The 13,679-nt window shown below is 37.7% G+C and overlaps 3 long non-coding RNA genes across 3 annotated transcripts; all 3 read left to right on the forward strand.

Moving 5' to 3' along the window:
* Positions 1-52: 52 nt before the first annotated feature.
* Positions 53-2,097, forward strand: LOC124645204. Its single transcript, XR_006986178.1, has 3 exons — positions 53-1,231; positions 1,322-1,382; positions 1,576-2,097. It is a non-coding gene; the product is annotated as an uncharacterized LOC124645204 (long non-coding RNA).
* Positions 2,098-4,912: 2,815 nt separating this feature from the next.
* Positions 4,913-5,792, forward strand: LOC124645043. Its single transcript, XR_006986143.1, has 2 exons — positions 4,913-5,325; positions 5,494-5,792. It is a non-coding gene; the product is annotated as an uncharacterized LOC124645043 (long non-coding RNA).
* Positions 5,793-7,641: 1,849 nt separating this feature from the next.
* Positions 7,642-9,379, forward strand: LOC124645044. Its single transcript, XR_006986144.1, has 3 exons — positions 7,642-8,733; positions 8,833-8,915; positions 9,117-9,379. It is a non-coding gene; the product is annotated as an uncharacterized LOC124645044 (long non-coding RNA).
* Positions 9,380-13,679: the final 4,300 nt, after the last annotated feature.

The raw sequence follows: 13,679 nt of genomic DNA on the forward strand, positions 1-13,679 counted from the left end.
AGCGATCCGGAAGGTATTGTCATCCAGCATAGGCACTATGCACAAAGATGCGATACCGCATCGCATCGCATCGCATCGCAGTTTTGTGTGGGCGCCCTTAGACACGGTCAGTGATCTAAAGATAAAGATAACAAATTAGGAGGGAACATAATAATTGTACATATATCATCATTATAACCCTAACTAATTCTATGTGTACGTTCTGCATTTCAGTTATTATTATTAATTTTCTTGCGTAAACCCTATTGGTGATAAATATATTATTATTTTCCTTTTTTACATTTATTCACAACTAAAAAACTAAAAACCGCACTGGTAGTCTTTTTATTAAATTGTAAATATCTTGACAATGTGTACATTTATTTCTTACTTTTATTTTTTTAGTTTACTTTTTATAAAAAAAATATATTTTACTAACATCAATTCTTTTACTTTGTTTAACCATGCTTTTTAAATTATTTTGGCCGATTTTAGTTCCTTTTTTTTTTGAAGTATTCTGTTTAGATCCACGCTGTGTAGTCTCGTCGCCCGGTCGTGGGGAGAGCATGTCTTGTTAGGTGAGTAAGTGAAAAGATATTTAACGTTAATATTTTTTAAATCGGACAGTTGAAGTATTCCAAGTTCTTGTTGGTTTGTCTGTTTGACATCTACCATAAGCGATGTGAATTATAATACTAACAACAAATCGCCGATTTGAGCATTGGTCGCCAAGAACGCGGCTGGTTATGGATTGGTTATCGTCATAGTGAAAGGGCCCAACTCACCCATATTGTGGTATTTTAATTTCTTCACTTGTTTTTCAGCCATCGATTCCAAGAAGCTGTCATGGACGCGGTCGCAAATCGTCTTCGTGTGTAATGTGTCTTGTCAAAGCAAGGTTTCATAAGCTGAGCGTGCGATAGAAGCTCTGCGTTTTTTTATAATTTTTGCGCACAAACAGCGACTAGTAATTAAATATGATAATTTTGGCTCTTAAAAGGTGTTCTATTTATTTTTAGCTGTGCCACAGCGGCGTTTGGAGTCGTTTGCAGTTGGGTATTTTGAGCACATTATGGCGAGTAGGAAAAGACCCTGAGGTAGGAGTCCAATTCGCTGGACAGACCAAATGAGCTCCATCCTTAACAGCAGTCTGTGACACCATCCACGCCGCTGAAGATGGCGAAAGATAGGAGAAACTTCATCGAGGTCTAGACCCTCAGCATTGAGAACAGTAGACACAAGGAGGATATCTGTACGTCTGATATTTTTTTGTATGAAAAACAAGCTATGTATGTACACAGTAAAACGATGAGAATGACTGATGAAAATTAAATTGTTGCAGGCATACCCATGTCTACATCACTGTGATGGTCATACGTCGTTTCAACAGGGACATAAGCTTTGTAAGTAGTGTTTCAATATAGATAGATAATAAATTATACCTACTACATCCAAAATTATAGACAATCGAATGTACGCACTTTCCTATGGTCGATATAACGTTATCTACTTGTCTAAATATGGCACGGTCAGTTGGCCTTTTTGTAATACTATTTTCTTTTTATGTTAGTCTGAATAGTGCTGTATTGTTCACAGGTACCTTCACCTCCATCATTGACCTTCCTGGCCACATCAACATCACGTCTGTCTACAACAAGATCTTGCTGGATTATCTAATAGGTCTATCTCAAATAATGCCCCTAAGATGTCATTCACTTTAAGTTTCTCTCTAAGCATCCTGTTTTTAAATTGTGGCACTCATAACGTCATCGTTTACGTTTTCTTCCACCTTCTAAATTACATTTTTTTTTAATATAAACTTTGCGTTCCAACTTAACCACTTCTTAATAGGTAGTTCCTTATCAATGTAATTATATTCAATTTTAGGTATTCGATGTTGTTCTAAGATTGGTCAAAATAAGGCAATAATTTTGAAATGTATAATCTGCATGCAAATATAAACTTTGTTTAAATATGAGGAAAACAGAATAATCTATAAATCTTTATTTGGTTCACATTAATGATCCCTAATTTTATTAGACTCCAGCTATTGCAGAGGTACCTACTTATATATCAGTTACAAAAGTCAGACCTACAGTGTCTTACTATTTTATTTTTGTAATAAACGTCATTATGTAAGCATTTTGTTTTATTTACCCAAGAGTTTGAATGCTATCATTATGTCATCTACTACTAGTTTCACACGGCTTAGCCCGTGTCCCATGGAAACAACTGCCCGTAACAGAACGACGAACGAGAAGACTAGTTATCAGACTTTCTGTTCTGAATAACGACTGCCAAAGATGTTCGAATGGTAGCTCGGACCGGCAGTTTATTGTGCCTTCCGAAACATGGAAGAACTTATCATGAAAGATGGACATCCACTTACCGAGTGCTCTAGGGGTTGCTCGTCCTTGAAATCTTTCGATCCTTGCTGTTTTGACTTACCCACGAGCTCTTCCTTTGTTTCTCTCTTTCTTTTGTGAATCTCGTTTCGTTTGTGAGTTTCATTTTTTTGAGACTCTTCTTATTCTTCCTTCTCTGTTCCCAATTCCATTATGGTGCGGTGCAATATATCTTCCGCTTCCCTACTTCTGTGTCATTCATCATACTGACACTCACCCACTCTCATCCTTTCTTAGATTTTCCTTTCCATCCAACTACAATCTTACATATTATTATTATCTTGTCTTTGCCAACTGATTATCTCTGATCTGATATTGAATATTAAAAGCCCCTTGTCCATGTTTGCCCGTTAAAACTATATCCCGTGCACGTCCGGGAATCAATAAATAGCGCAGGACGCGGTTGGGTAGATGCGGGGTGCGGGGAAAGGGAACATGTCGGGGTGAGATGCAGCTAGGGACACGGTATTGAAGCAAAAGTATCGACTTCAAGGTATCGAGTACTTTTTTAGATCAAAATTTGCTTGGTCAATATCAGTCAGTAAATAATGTCTTTCTTGTTTTTCTTCAATGTTTTACTTCAGTTCAGCAGGACATCAAAAACAAATGGTATTGGTACACTTTAATAGAATAATAGAAAAATGGAAAATGGAATGAATGAAACAAATCGAAAATGTAGCAAAAGGAAACAATATTAAGTTATTTGAGGTATACTAAAAACTAGCAGTGTCCCACAGTTTCACCCGCGTAGTAGATTAAAGATCCCATTCCTCCTCCGTACAGTCACTTAAAAATAGAAGTTTGTTGAGCCTTTTTGGAGATAAGCGGTTTCGAATTTTTGTAATGGTACTTCTTGCTTTAGAAAATAATTGTTCTGAAGGTACTGACGTCGCAGGGATTGATATATATTCTCGTGCCAATTTATATAATTTTGGGAATACTACTTTCATATCTTCCCATTGTTTTAAGGGATCTACTGAAAGTGGCGAAACCTGTGCCGATAAGTAGTAGCTTATAAGTAGTAGTGAGCTAGAAAGCGCTGTTAAATTAAATTCTTCATTCGATACGATACCTGGGAAAAAGTACTTATTGAGCAAAAGTATCGAATGCAAAGTATCGAGTACAAAAGTATCGGTATCAAACTGGAATGTACTCGATACCACAAAGCATCGATACTTTTTTCGTGTCCCTAGATGCAGCCTCAGTCGCGAGTAGCGCGTATTGGAGATGACATGTACGCGTGCATCTCTTATGTCGGGTTCAATTGAGATAATGTTAGGCCTAAAATCTTGTTTTAAGAGTCGTTCAGGGTATGGTCTTGTGATAATGTGAACTGTGATTTGGTGATACGTCACTTCTTTGGGTAAGTAGGTTTAATGGTTTTCCTGTTGGGTTTATTTTTCCGTATCCGATAATATAGTATTTGTAATATTTATGGTTTTACTTTAAAATGTGGAGTTTAAAATATTATGTTCATAACGTATTTAAATGATTACCTTTACATATGCATCTGTTTGTCTAGGTAGGCTTTCGATAATATAAACTTGGAAACAATTTCATATAGTTTTCAGAAATATACGTCGTGTATGGGGTAGCTGAAGGTAGTCCATTGCTCTAGGCAGGGCGTGTCATTAAAATCAATATCTCACGCATGCCCTGAAATCATAAAATAGTGCAGGACGAGATTGGAAGGCTTGGGGTGCGGGGCGGGAAACATATCGGGGGAATGGCAGCTTTGTGCGCAGGTCGGCCCGGGGGTCCGTGCAACGCTCAGTTCCATCGATCTTAGTAGAGAGTCGCGCTTTGTAGAGATAACACGTACCTACTTGTTTAATTTATAAATTAAAGCCTTGGTGTGGTGTGGTAGGCGTGGTGCAGTTTCTTAGTCCTAGTGCTTTGTGTTGTGCTTGTGCTTTTAGTGCTTTATTTGTCAAACGAAACCTTTGCTGCGGATACTTTGGACCATGCTCTCAAATCCGGTGGAACTCTATTCTTGAATGTGTTTTTTCCTAATTTTCTTTTAGAAAACTCATTATAAGAAGATTTTTAGTATATGGGGTAAGGGGTCGAGGGGTGTGGTGTATGATTGGGGGTGAGGGGGTGAGATGCGGGTGTGTCAGGGCGGGGTGCAGGGGTGCAACGGGGTTCGCACGATTGGTGTACAAAATTGGGGTGCGGTAGATGATTTTGGGCATGGTTTCCTAATCATTTATTAGGTGCCCAGATTATTATGTTATACTTACATAGAAGATAATGATTTTGGTTATGATTTTTGCCAAGATTATCGGAGGTCGGAAAGTCGCGCGAACGCCGTGCAGACTTAACACACGTACATTAGTTGCTAGGCGCCATTAAGTTTGGCGACAACATAGCTACATAAATAATAATGTAAATAATTATGATTTTAGGTTGGCATCATGGACGCCATACACCACCACCAGGTGTTGCAGCTGGGTGTTTTGTTATCAGTGTGTAAGTTGTATGCCGTATTAACTGAAAATGAATGGCCGGGATGATAAGGTTGTAACGTTGTACTGTCCTAGCTCTAAGAATAGGTTAGAAATTAAAAAAAAAATACAAATAATTACAATAGATTATTCTAAAATTAATAAAACACCTAAAGTAAACTAAAATAAATGAAATAAAAAAAATTATAATATATTAAAATTAACATAATTCATATACGGAACCCAATATTAATTATTTACACAAAGGTCCTCGTAACTATTGCGCCTACGCATCTCTAAACGGGTGAACTGGTTTCGCTGCGCGCGACGGTGGTGCCTCGAGTGCATTCGGGCCGGAGACGCGGCAGACGACCAAATTGCATCAGACGTGACGGCTGTGTCACACGTTTTTTTTACTTGACCTTCAGTATTGCGTACCTGTCTAATTTATACTTATTTGTGCTAGACAAATTATAATCGGAAATCCCGCTGGGGTAAGTTTCCATGCATTGCTTATGTTCTATTGTAAGGTGTTCTTCTTGCTAAATTTCTATCTAAAGCAGCTGTTCTTTGTTCACTTTGTTTGCTGGAACACTGTGACCTTTGGACCCGGCAACGTGGCCCAAGCTCTGCTAATGCTAGCCTTGTCTCTGCGCTTCCAGGATTTATTTCTACGTTGGATTTCTACGTTGGATTTTCTACGTTCGAGTTTTTACATTCTACTTTAAACCCTCGCTACACAACGTTCTACCTGGCGGCGAGTGAAAGACCAGACCTGATCCTGTCTGGAACTACCTGGGTCCTGCTGGAGACCTGGAAGTGCAACCTGGGAAGGAGCTGGGCCGTCGTCGGAGCTACACCACGGTTCAGGCCAGTGTTCCCAGTGTACCTTCTACCTCGAGATCTATTCGTGGTTAGGGCAACAGAAGTTGGCTTAAATAAAGTCTCAATTTCTACCAAATTGTGTACTTTATTTGGACCCCTACCTACCTACCTGTCGGCCAGCCTGACTACCAGCCAACCAACGGCCGCAAGGTTTGTAAATATTTTAATTGCTTCATTAACATTTATTCTTGTTTCAACTTAAATCAATGAAACCCTTTATAAATTGAGCTACTTATAGTATTTTTAGTTTTGTTCTTTATTTGAGTACTTAATACTTATTTCTGATTTCAGAACCAATTATTGGGATGATGAAAAATTGACACTGTATAATTATATTACGGAGGTACTCTTTTTTGATCTTATATCTGTCAGCAGAAAAAAGTAAGTAGTGTACCTAATTGTATTATTTAAAAATCCTGCTATTAATCAAAACCAAAGAAAAAATCAATAAATAACTGCCATTTTTATGTTTATGTTTCAGATCTGTGTAGTAACACAAGTACACAATATCTACCAAAGAAGATTAAGTAAGGTTCTCTCCAAAAGGAGATTCGAAGAAAAGGAATTATACACAACTTCTTCTATTTTCAGAATTTAAGGACATTTGAATTATGACCTCCAAAGGACCGGATCACAGCGAGGCATATCGCAGCCCTAAACACATAATATATCTTATCAAAAATTCTCTGAAAATGTCTTGCACATGGGTTTTCGCACATCGCATCGTTTAGAAGACAATCCTGTCAAACAGAAAAACCATCGAAATAGCTGAATACCTTCAACTGGCCGACTGATTTCCTTGGAAAATCACCACTGGTGTCCATTGCTTACAGACCCACGTGGCCGCTGCCTCGACGCTTCGCTGCGACCTTCCGCGGTGAGATGTCAACTTTTTTTCAAAGTCAAAGTAAAAGCATTCATTTCATTAAAGTCTTTTCAAACACTTATGAACGTCAAGAATATAAATAAGTTTGATTCTAGTAAAATAATTTTTATTTCAATAAGAATATAGAACACTTTATATACAAACTTAAACTACTTTGCTAAAAATAAAATACTAAATACAAAATACGATATATTCTATTGTGGGGTGGGTTGGGTATTGGGAGAACGGCAATTACCCGGTTCGATTCCGGTAACTTATTTATTTCATAAGTACTAATTTATAGTTGAACTTGGTTTTTATCAGTCATATCTAGTTAATGAAACAAACTTGTCTGAGCCCTTTAAATTATTATTTAATAGTTATTTTGTCTTGCGAAATTCAAATGTCAGCGAATTTTTTTAAGCTCCTGTTTTTAATTGTTTAGTTTTCACCCCAGACAGAGTCAGAGAGGCTATAATGAATTAAAAATAAAAATATTGTTAAGCCGTCCCCAATAATGATGTTGTGTATAGGTTGTGTACTAATCGTAACAAAAATGTACTTTTTAACGTTTCACAGGAAATAACAATTCTTTGTGTACGTTTTGCATTTCAGTTATTATGGTTAATTTGCTTGCGTAAGTCAATACTTTTTAATATAATCAAAATGGCAAACAATATCAATGGTAGACATCATTTTAAGTTTACTATTTTACATTTACAATAAAAAAACTAAAACTAAAAGGCCAATAGTTTTAGTTTTTTTTGTAAATGTGTATTTAAAAGGAGAGAAACTCAGATCCTCGTACGGTAGTTCGTCATCCTTTGGCCATGGGAAGCAGTCATCTAGGGTAGCGGGGGAAACCGCAGGCGAAAGTTAGTTTCTGTATAAATAAATCTAAAGTGAAATTGACCGAATCGAAAAAATAGGTTTACATTTTAGTTTTAATTTTATTTACTTTATAATTTTTAGTTCACTTTTTATACCAAAAAAATGTTTTTACTTAACAACAATATTTTTTTTAACTTTGCTTAGGTATGCTTTTTACATTATTTTTGCTGATTTTAGTTCCTTTTTTGTTGAATTCTTCTGTTTAGATCCACGCTGTGAAGTTTCGTCGCCCGGTCGTGGGAAGAGCATGTCTTGTATGACAAGGTAAGTGAGTAAAATGATATTCAAAGTGAATATTTGTAAACACGGACAGTTGAAAGTATTCCTGGTTTTTGTTGGTTTTTCTGTTTGATGGATCTAATACAAATATCCGATGTGCTATTATCTCATGTTCTAACAACAGAACATTATCGTCCAGCGCTTATTCTAGGTTACTTTGTAGAAGAGGTTGTATAATATGTAACAAAATTGTAACCCTTAAATGCATAGCATTTGGACAAACACTAATGGCCTGTATAGAGATTTTCAAATGCGATGTCTTTTGCATAAGAACCCGGTATTTCTTTCTGACCGTTTGTTTCCAAAGTTTACAAACTTAAAGTAAAAACTAAAACCGTCTTCTTAACATGGGTTGTTTTATAATTTACATTCCATTCCGTTCCATTTTCGGTCGTCAAATCGCCGATTTGACCAATGGGTTGTTATGGATTGGTTATCGTCATAGTGAAGGGGCCCAACTCACCCATATTGTGGTATTTTAATTTCTTCACTTGTTTTTCAGCCATCGATTCCAAGAAGCTGTCATGGACGTGGTCGCAAAACGTCTTCGTTTGAAATATGTCTGGTCAAAGCAAGGTTTGATAGGCTGAGCGTGCCGCGTGCGATAGAAGCTCTGCGATTTTTTATACAATTTTTTTATAATATTTTTTATAAAATTATATAATTTTTGCGTACCAACAGCGACTGGTAATTAAATATGAGTTTTTGGATGATAATTTTGACTTAAAGGTGCTCTATTTATTTTTAGCTGTGCCACAACGGCGGCGGCGTTTGGAGTCGTTTGCAGTTGGGTGTTTCTATGGCGAATGGAAAAAACCCAGAGGGAGTCCAATTAGCTGGCCAGAAAAAATGTGCTGCATGGTAAACAGTAGTCTGTGACACCATCCTCGCCGCCGAAGATAGGACAAGATGACGAAAGATAGTCCAGGAGAAACTGATACATCGAAGTCACGACGCTAAATATTGAGGATAGAAGACACAAGTAAGATTTCTGTACATCTGTCAGTTTTTGTATAAAAACAAGCTATGTACGTACACAGTAAAACGATGAGAATGACTGATGAAAATTAAATTGTTGCAGGTGCTGTTTTGTCTATCAGGTACAAATCTATTTCTACCTCACTGTGACGGTCATAAGACGCTGCAATCCGAGGAGTAAGCTCTGTAAGTATTATTTGTAATACATATCGGTTGTATTAAAGTTATACCTATACTATATCCGAAATGGTGGACTAAAGAAAGTATGTACTTACTTGTGGTCGATCAAACGTTACCTACTTGACCAAAAATGGCACGGTCAGTTATCCTTATTGTAATATTGAGTTTCTTGTTACGTTAGTCTAAATAGTGCTGTATTGTTCACAGGTACCTTCACCTTCGCCATTGATCTTCCTGGCCACTACATCGAGTCGTCTGTCTAAAGTACGAGACCTTGCTGAACTCCTTAATAATTCTCGTCAAATAATGCCCCTAACATGTCAGTCACTTTAAGCTTCTCTCATCGCATTATGTTTTAAATAGTGACTACCATAACGTCATCATGCAAATATATACACTTAATAATGTAGAGGTACCTAATAAAAAAGTGTCTTATTTGTCAGTTATTTGCTATTTTTATTAAACGTCATTGTGTAAGCCCTTTGTTTTATTTACCCAATTAAATGCTTTCTTAATATCAACTACTACCTGTTTCACGCGGTTTTACCTGCGTCCCGTGGGTTACGTGGTATATTACTCAGGAAGAATGTAGCTTTCCAAGACTGAAAGAGTAAACATAAAGAGGATACATATAATAAAGAGGAACCGATTTGAAAGCTATAGGTACTCTGCCCGAGTAACATGAGCTACGTAAGGCTGCCTTTTAAGTTCTGTCGTTTGGTAACCTCCCGCGATTTTTAAAAATATATATATATGCTATTTGAATCTTTTTGAATTTAGAATTCGAAAACAAAAGAATGTTTTTAAATAGGTCGAATAGTTTTATTGTATCGTCCATTCAAAGGTGACAGGTCGGTTGCAAAAATGGAAATGTGTAAGGAAAATTTGAGTGCGATAATTTTCTACAACTTTAAAAGGGGATTGTCGCGACTTCAGTACTAGAAAGAGATTAATTCTGTATTTAGTGATGTAGCACCATTCCTTAGGACCGCAGAACGCTGATATTTAGAATTTCAACCTGGGCACTCTAGCTTCAGTGACAAGCCTCGTGAAGGTCGTCCAAAAACCGCCATGATGCAAGTTTATATCGAGGCTGTGCGGCAGCTAATCCTCGCAGACGGACATGTAGCATATGGTGAAATAGAGGCATCCGTGGGCATTTCAGGGACCACAGTCAAAAATATCCTACACGAAGAACTTGGCGTAAGATAGATGATCTCTCCATAATAAAAATAAAAAAAAAAAAAAAAAAAAAAAAAATAGTTTATTGACTCAAAAAAGGTACACACAAGGGAAAACACACATCAGTTATAACAATCTTCATGTACAATAATTTTGTTGAACACTGGTACCCAAAGTAAGATTTAACTTGTGGTATGGGTACCAGGGCTCTCGTTATTGATTTCCACAGATAGTTAGCGTGAATCGTAGATTTGTCATAATGTGTGTTTGTGTGTGTGTTTGTGGGTGTGTGTGTGTGTGAGTGAGTAATGGTATGTGTGTGTGTGAGTGTGTGAGTGAGTAATGGTATGTGTGTGTGTGAGTGTGTGAATGAGTAATGGTATGTGTGTGTGATTGAATAGCGGTGTGGGTGTGTGTCTTGTGATAATATATACCATGTTTTTATACGACATCGGTTTATAGTTTATTTATTTTAATCAAATTCTCAGTATCTTCATAAGATTTGGACAAGAGCCATGTGGTAACTTTTTTCTTGCATTGTAATTTAGTTAGAGGATAGATATTGCAGTATTCATTAGCAATATTATATAAGTGACAGCTTAAAACCCTGTGATTGCGCGCTACTAAGGCACTCCTAAACCTTTGGGCTTGACAGACCTGACGAGCTCGACGCTTTTTTGTGATTTGAATGTCATATCCCAGACCTACATGTTTTCTGCAGATTGTTTCCAGCACAAAGAGCTGTCTGACAGTAAGGAGTTTACATTCCTGATATAATTGGGCTGTAGAAAATCTAAACGGTTTAAATGTCATAACCTTTAGGACTGCTCTTTGAGCTCGCTCTAGAGGCAAAAGATACGATTTCGCAGCTCCACCCCAGACAGATATGCAGAATGTTATAATAGATTGACATAGTGCATAATATACTGATTTTAGAGTGTCAAGGTCAGCGGAATAACGTAATTTTTTGAAGATGTATATCATCTTACGTACGCGGCCAGTAACATTAGTCAGGTGGTATTTCCATGAAAGATGATTGTCAATATATACACCCAGATACTTAGTGTGTACAGATCTCAGTATAGTCGGACAGTCGCAAGTGTTAGTGGATGTATATGTCGAACAGGTATGCGCTCTTAAATTAAAAGTTTCCAAAGACGGTTGGGTTATAGCTGTCTTTGAGAACGTGATGTACGTGGTTTTACTAAGGTTGAGTGTTAATAGGTTATTTGATAGCCACTGCATTACCTGACTAAGACAGCGTTCTGCACGAGCAAAAACCTCTGACCAGTCTTTGCCATGAACAAGTATCGCAGTATCGTCTGCATAAGTAAAAACAGAAGAAAAGGGAAGGGATAAGGTGCACAACGAGTTTATGTAAAGGAGGAAAAGGGTTGGACCAAGGATCGATCCCTGTGGGACGCCAAAAAGAATTGGTGCGTTGCCACTAATAGTGTCATCTATTTTTACACATTGGGTCCTCTCAGAAAGATAATCCTTAAAAATTCGAAGTGCGAAACCTCGTATTCCCATCTTCTCTAATTTACGTAACAGATGTGGAACAGAGACAGTGTCAAATGCTTTGCTGAGATCGAGAAAAATTGACAGGGATTTTCGACCTTCATCAAGGTTGCTTACTATTTCATCAACCAAAGCAGACACTGCACCTTCAGTCGATATACCAGCCCTAAACCCAAATTGATTTTGCGCTAGAATACTGTTTTTTCTTAAAAAGTCTAGTAAGCGAGTATTAAGCACCTTTTCTAAAATTTTGGACAGCGCAGGCAGGACAGATATGGGCCGGTAGTTATTAACACTGTCTCTGTTTCCACTTTTAAAGATGGGATGCACAACGGCCCTTTTAAAAGAATTGGGAAAAATCCCCTCTGCCATTGAAATATTGCAAATGTGGGTAATTAATGGTACAAGAATTTCTGAGCACCTTTGCAATAAATGGGCAGGAATTGCGTCCCACCCGACAGCAGCATCTTTACGCAGACTTCGAATAATTAGGTCAACTTCAGATTCAGTAGTTGGCAAAAGAACTAATGTGTTAACAATGTTGCTATCATTCAGCAATTGATTGTTTTGCATCATAGGGATAATTTGAGATGCCAGGTCACTGCCAATGCGGGAGAAGTATTCATTAACACGGTTTACAGATGTCAGATTGTCCTTTTCTATATTTAATAATTCAACTGGGGATTGTTTTATGGAATTTGTGTGAGTTATGTTTTTAATTATTTTCCAGGTTGACCGGGGGTTATTTCGAGCCTTCCGTAGTTCATTTGTCTCGTAGTTATGCTTAAGTTTTTTTAACAATTTATTGCAGAAGTTACGGTATCTAAGATAGGTTAATTTGAGGGTGTAATTAGTAGGATTTATTTTAAGCCGCTTACTCATGCAGTCTCGATTACGTATACATCTAAGCAACCCTAAGGTGATCCAAGGTTTAAAGATTACTTGTTTAGAAGGTATGAGCTGTATTCTAGAGTGCTTTTGTATTAGTGATCCAACAGTGGTAATCAACATCTCAGATGCGACGTTAGGATCAGATGTTTTTAGAATTTGAGAGAAATCTGTGTTTGAAACATCCGCTATAACCGAGTCATAGTCTACTTTGACAAAGTGATGTTTTCGTTTGTTTGGACTCAAAATTGTTTCCATACTAAAAAGAACCGGCGCGTGGTCTGTCATACTAGAATCAATTATAAGTGTTAGGGTTTTGAGGTTTGATTTTAAAAAGACATGGTCCAAGCAATTTTTATCCATGGATACCACATTTTCTTAGCGACGACCAAGAAACAGCCCTAGTAAGTTGGTGACGTCAAACTCTGCAGCGATTCGACCGAGGAGAGTCAAAGCAGGTCTATGATATAGTTAGTGATAACAAGTCCTGGATATACGCTTATGATCCGGATTCTAAGCAGCAGTCAGCTGTCTAGGTCTTCCAAGACGAGCCAAAACCGACCAAAGTCGTACGCTCGCAAAGCACTTAAAAAAAAAATGGTTGTCTCGTTTTTGGCAAAGGGTGATCGTGTCGCCATCATCATCATCCTCCGAGCCTTTTTCCCAATCATGTTGGGGTCGGCTTCCAGTCTAACCGGATTCAGCTGAGTACCAGTGCTTTACAAGAAGCGACTGCCTATCTGACCTCCTCAACCCAGTTACCCGGGCAACCCGATACCCCTTGGTTAGACTGGTGTCAGACTTACTGGCTTCTGACTACCCGTAACGACTGCCAAGGATGTTCAATGACAGCCGGGACCTACAGTTTAACGTGATCGTGTCGCCACTATTGTACTAAAATATCGCGACATGGTTACCGCTGACTCGTATACCATTGTTTGTTTGCCAAAAGTCATCACCGAATTTAGAAAAAACTATCCAAGACTTCGAATGATACTGCACCATGACAATGCAAGTTCGCGCACCGCCCGCCAAACACCGATGTTTTTGAGTTCCCAAAATGTTGTAATATTGGATCATCCACCTTACAGCTGTAACTTAAGCACTAATGATTTTAATACATTAACCAAAATTAAGAAAATTCTTCGTGGACTACCTTTCAGCACACCTGAAGAAGCT

The sequence above is a fragment of the Helicoverpa zea genome, chromosome 31 (genome assembly GCF_022581195.2).
Source record: "Helicoverpa zea isolate HzStark_Cry1AcR chromosome 31, ilHelZeax1.1, whole genome shotgun sequence".
NCBI lineage: Eukaryota > Metazoa > Arthropoda > Insecta > Lepidoptera > Noctuidae > Helicoverpa > Helicoverpa zea.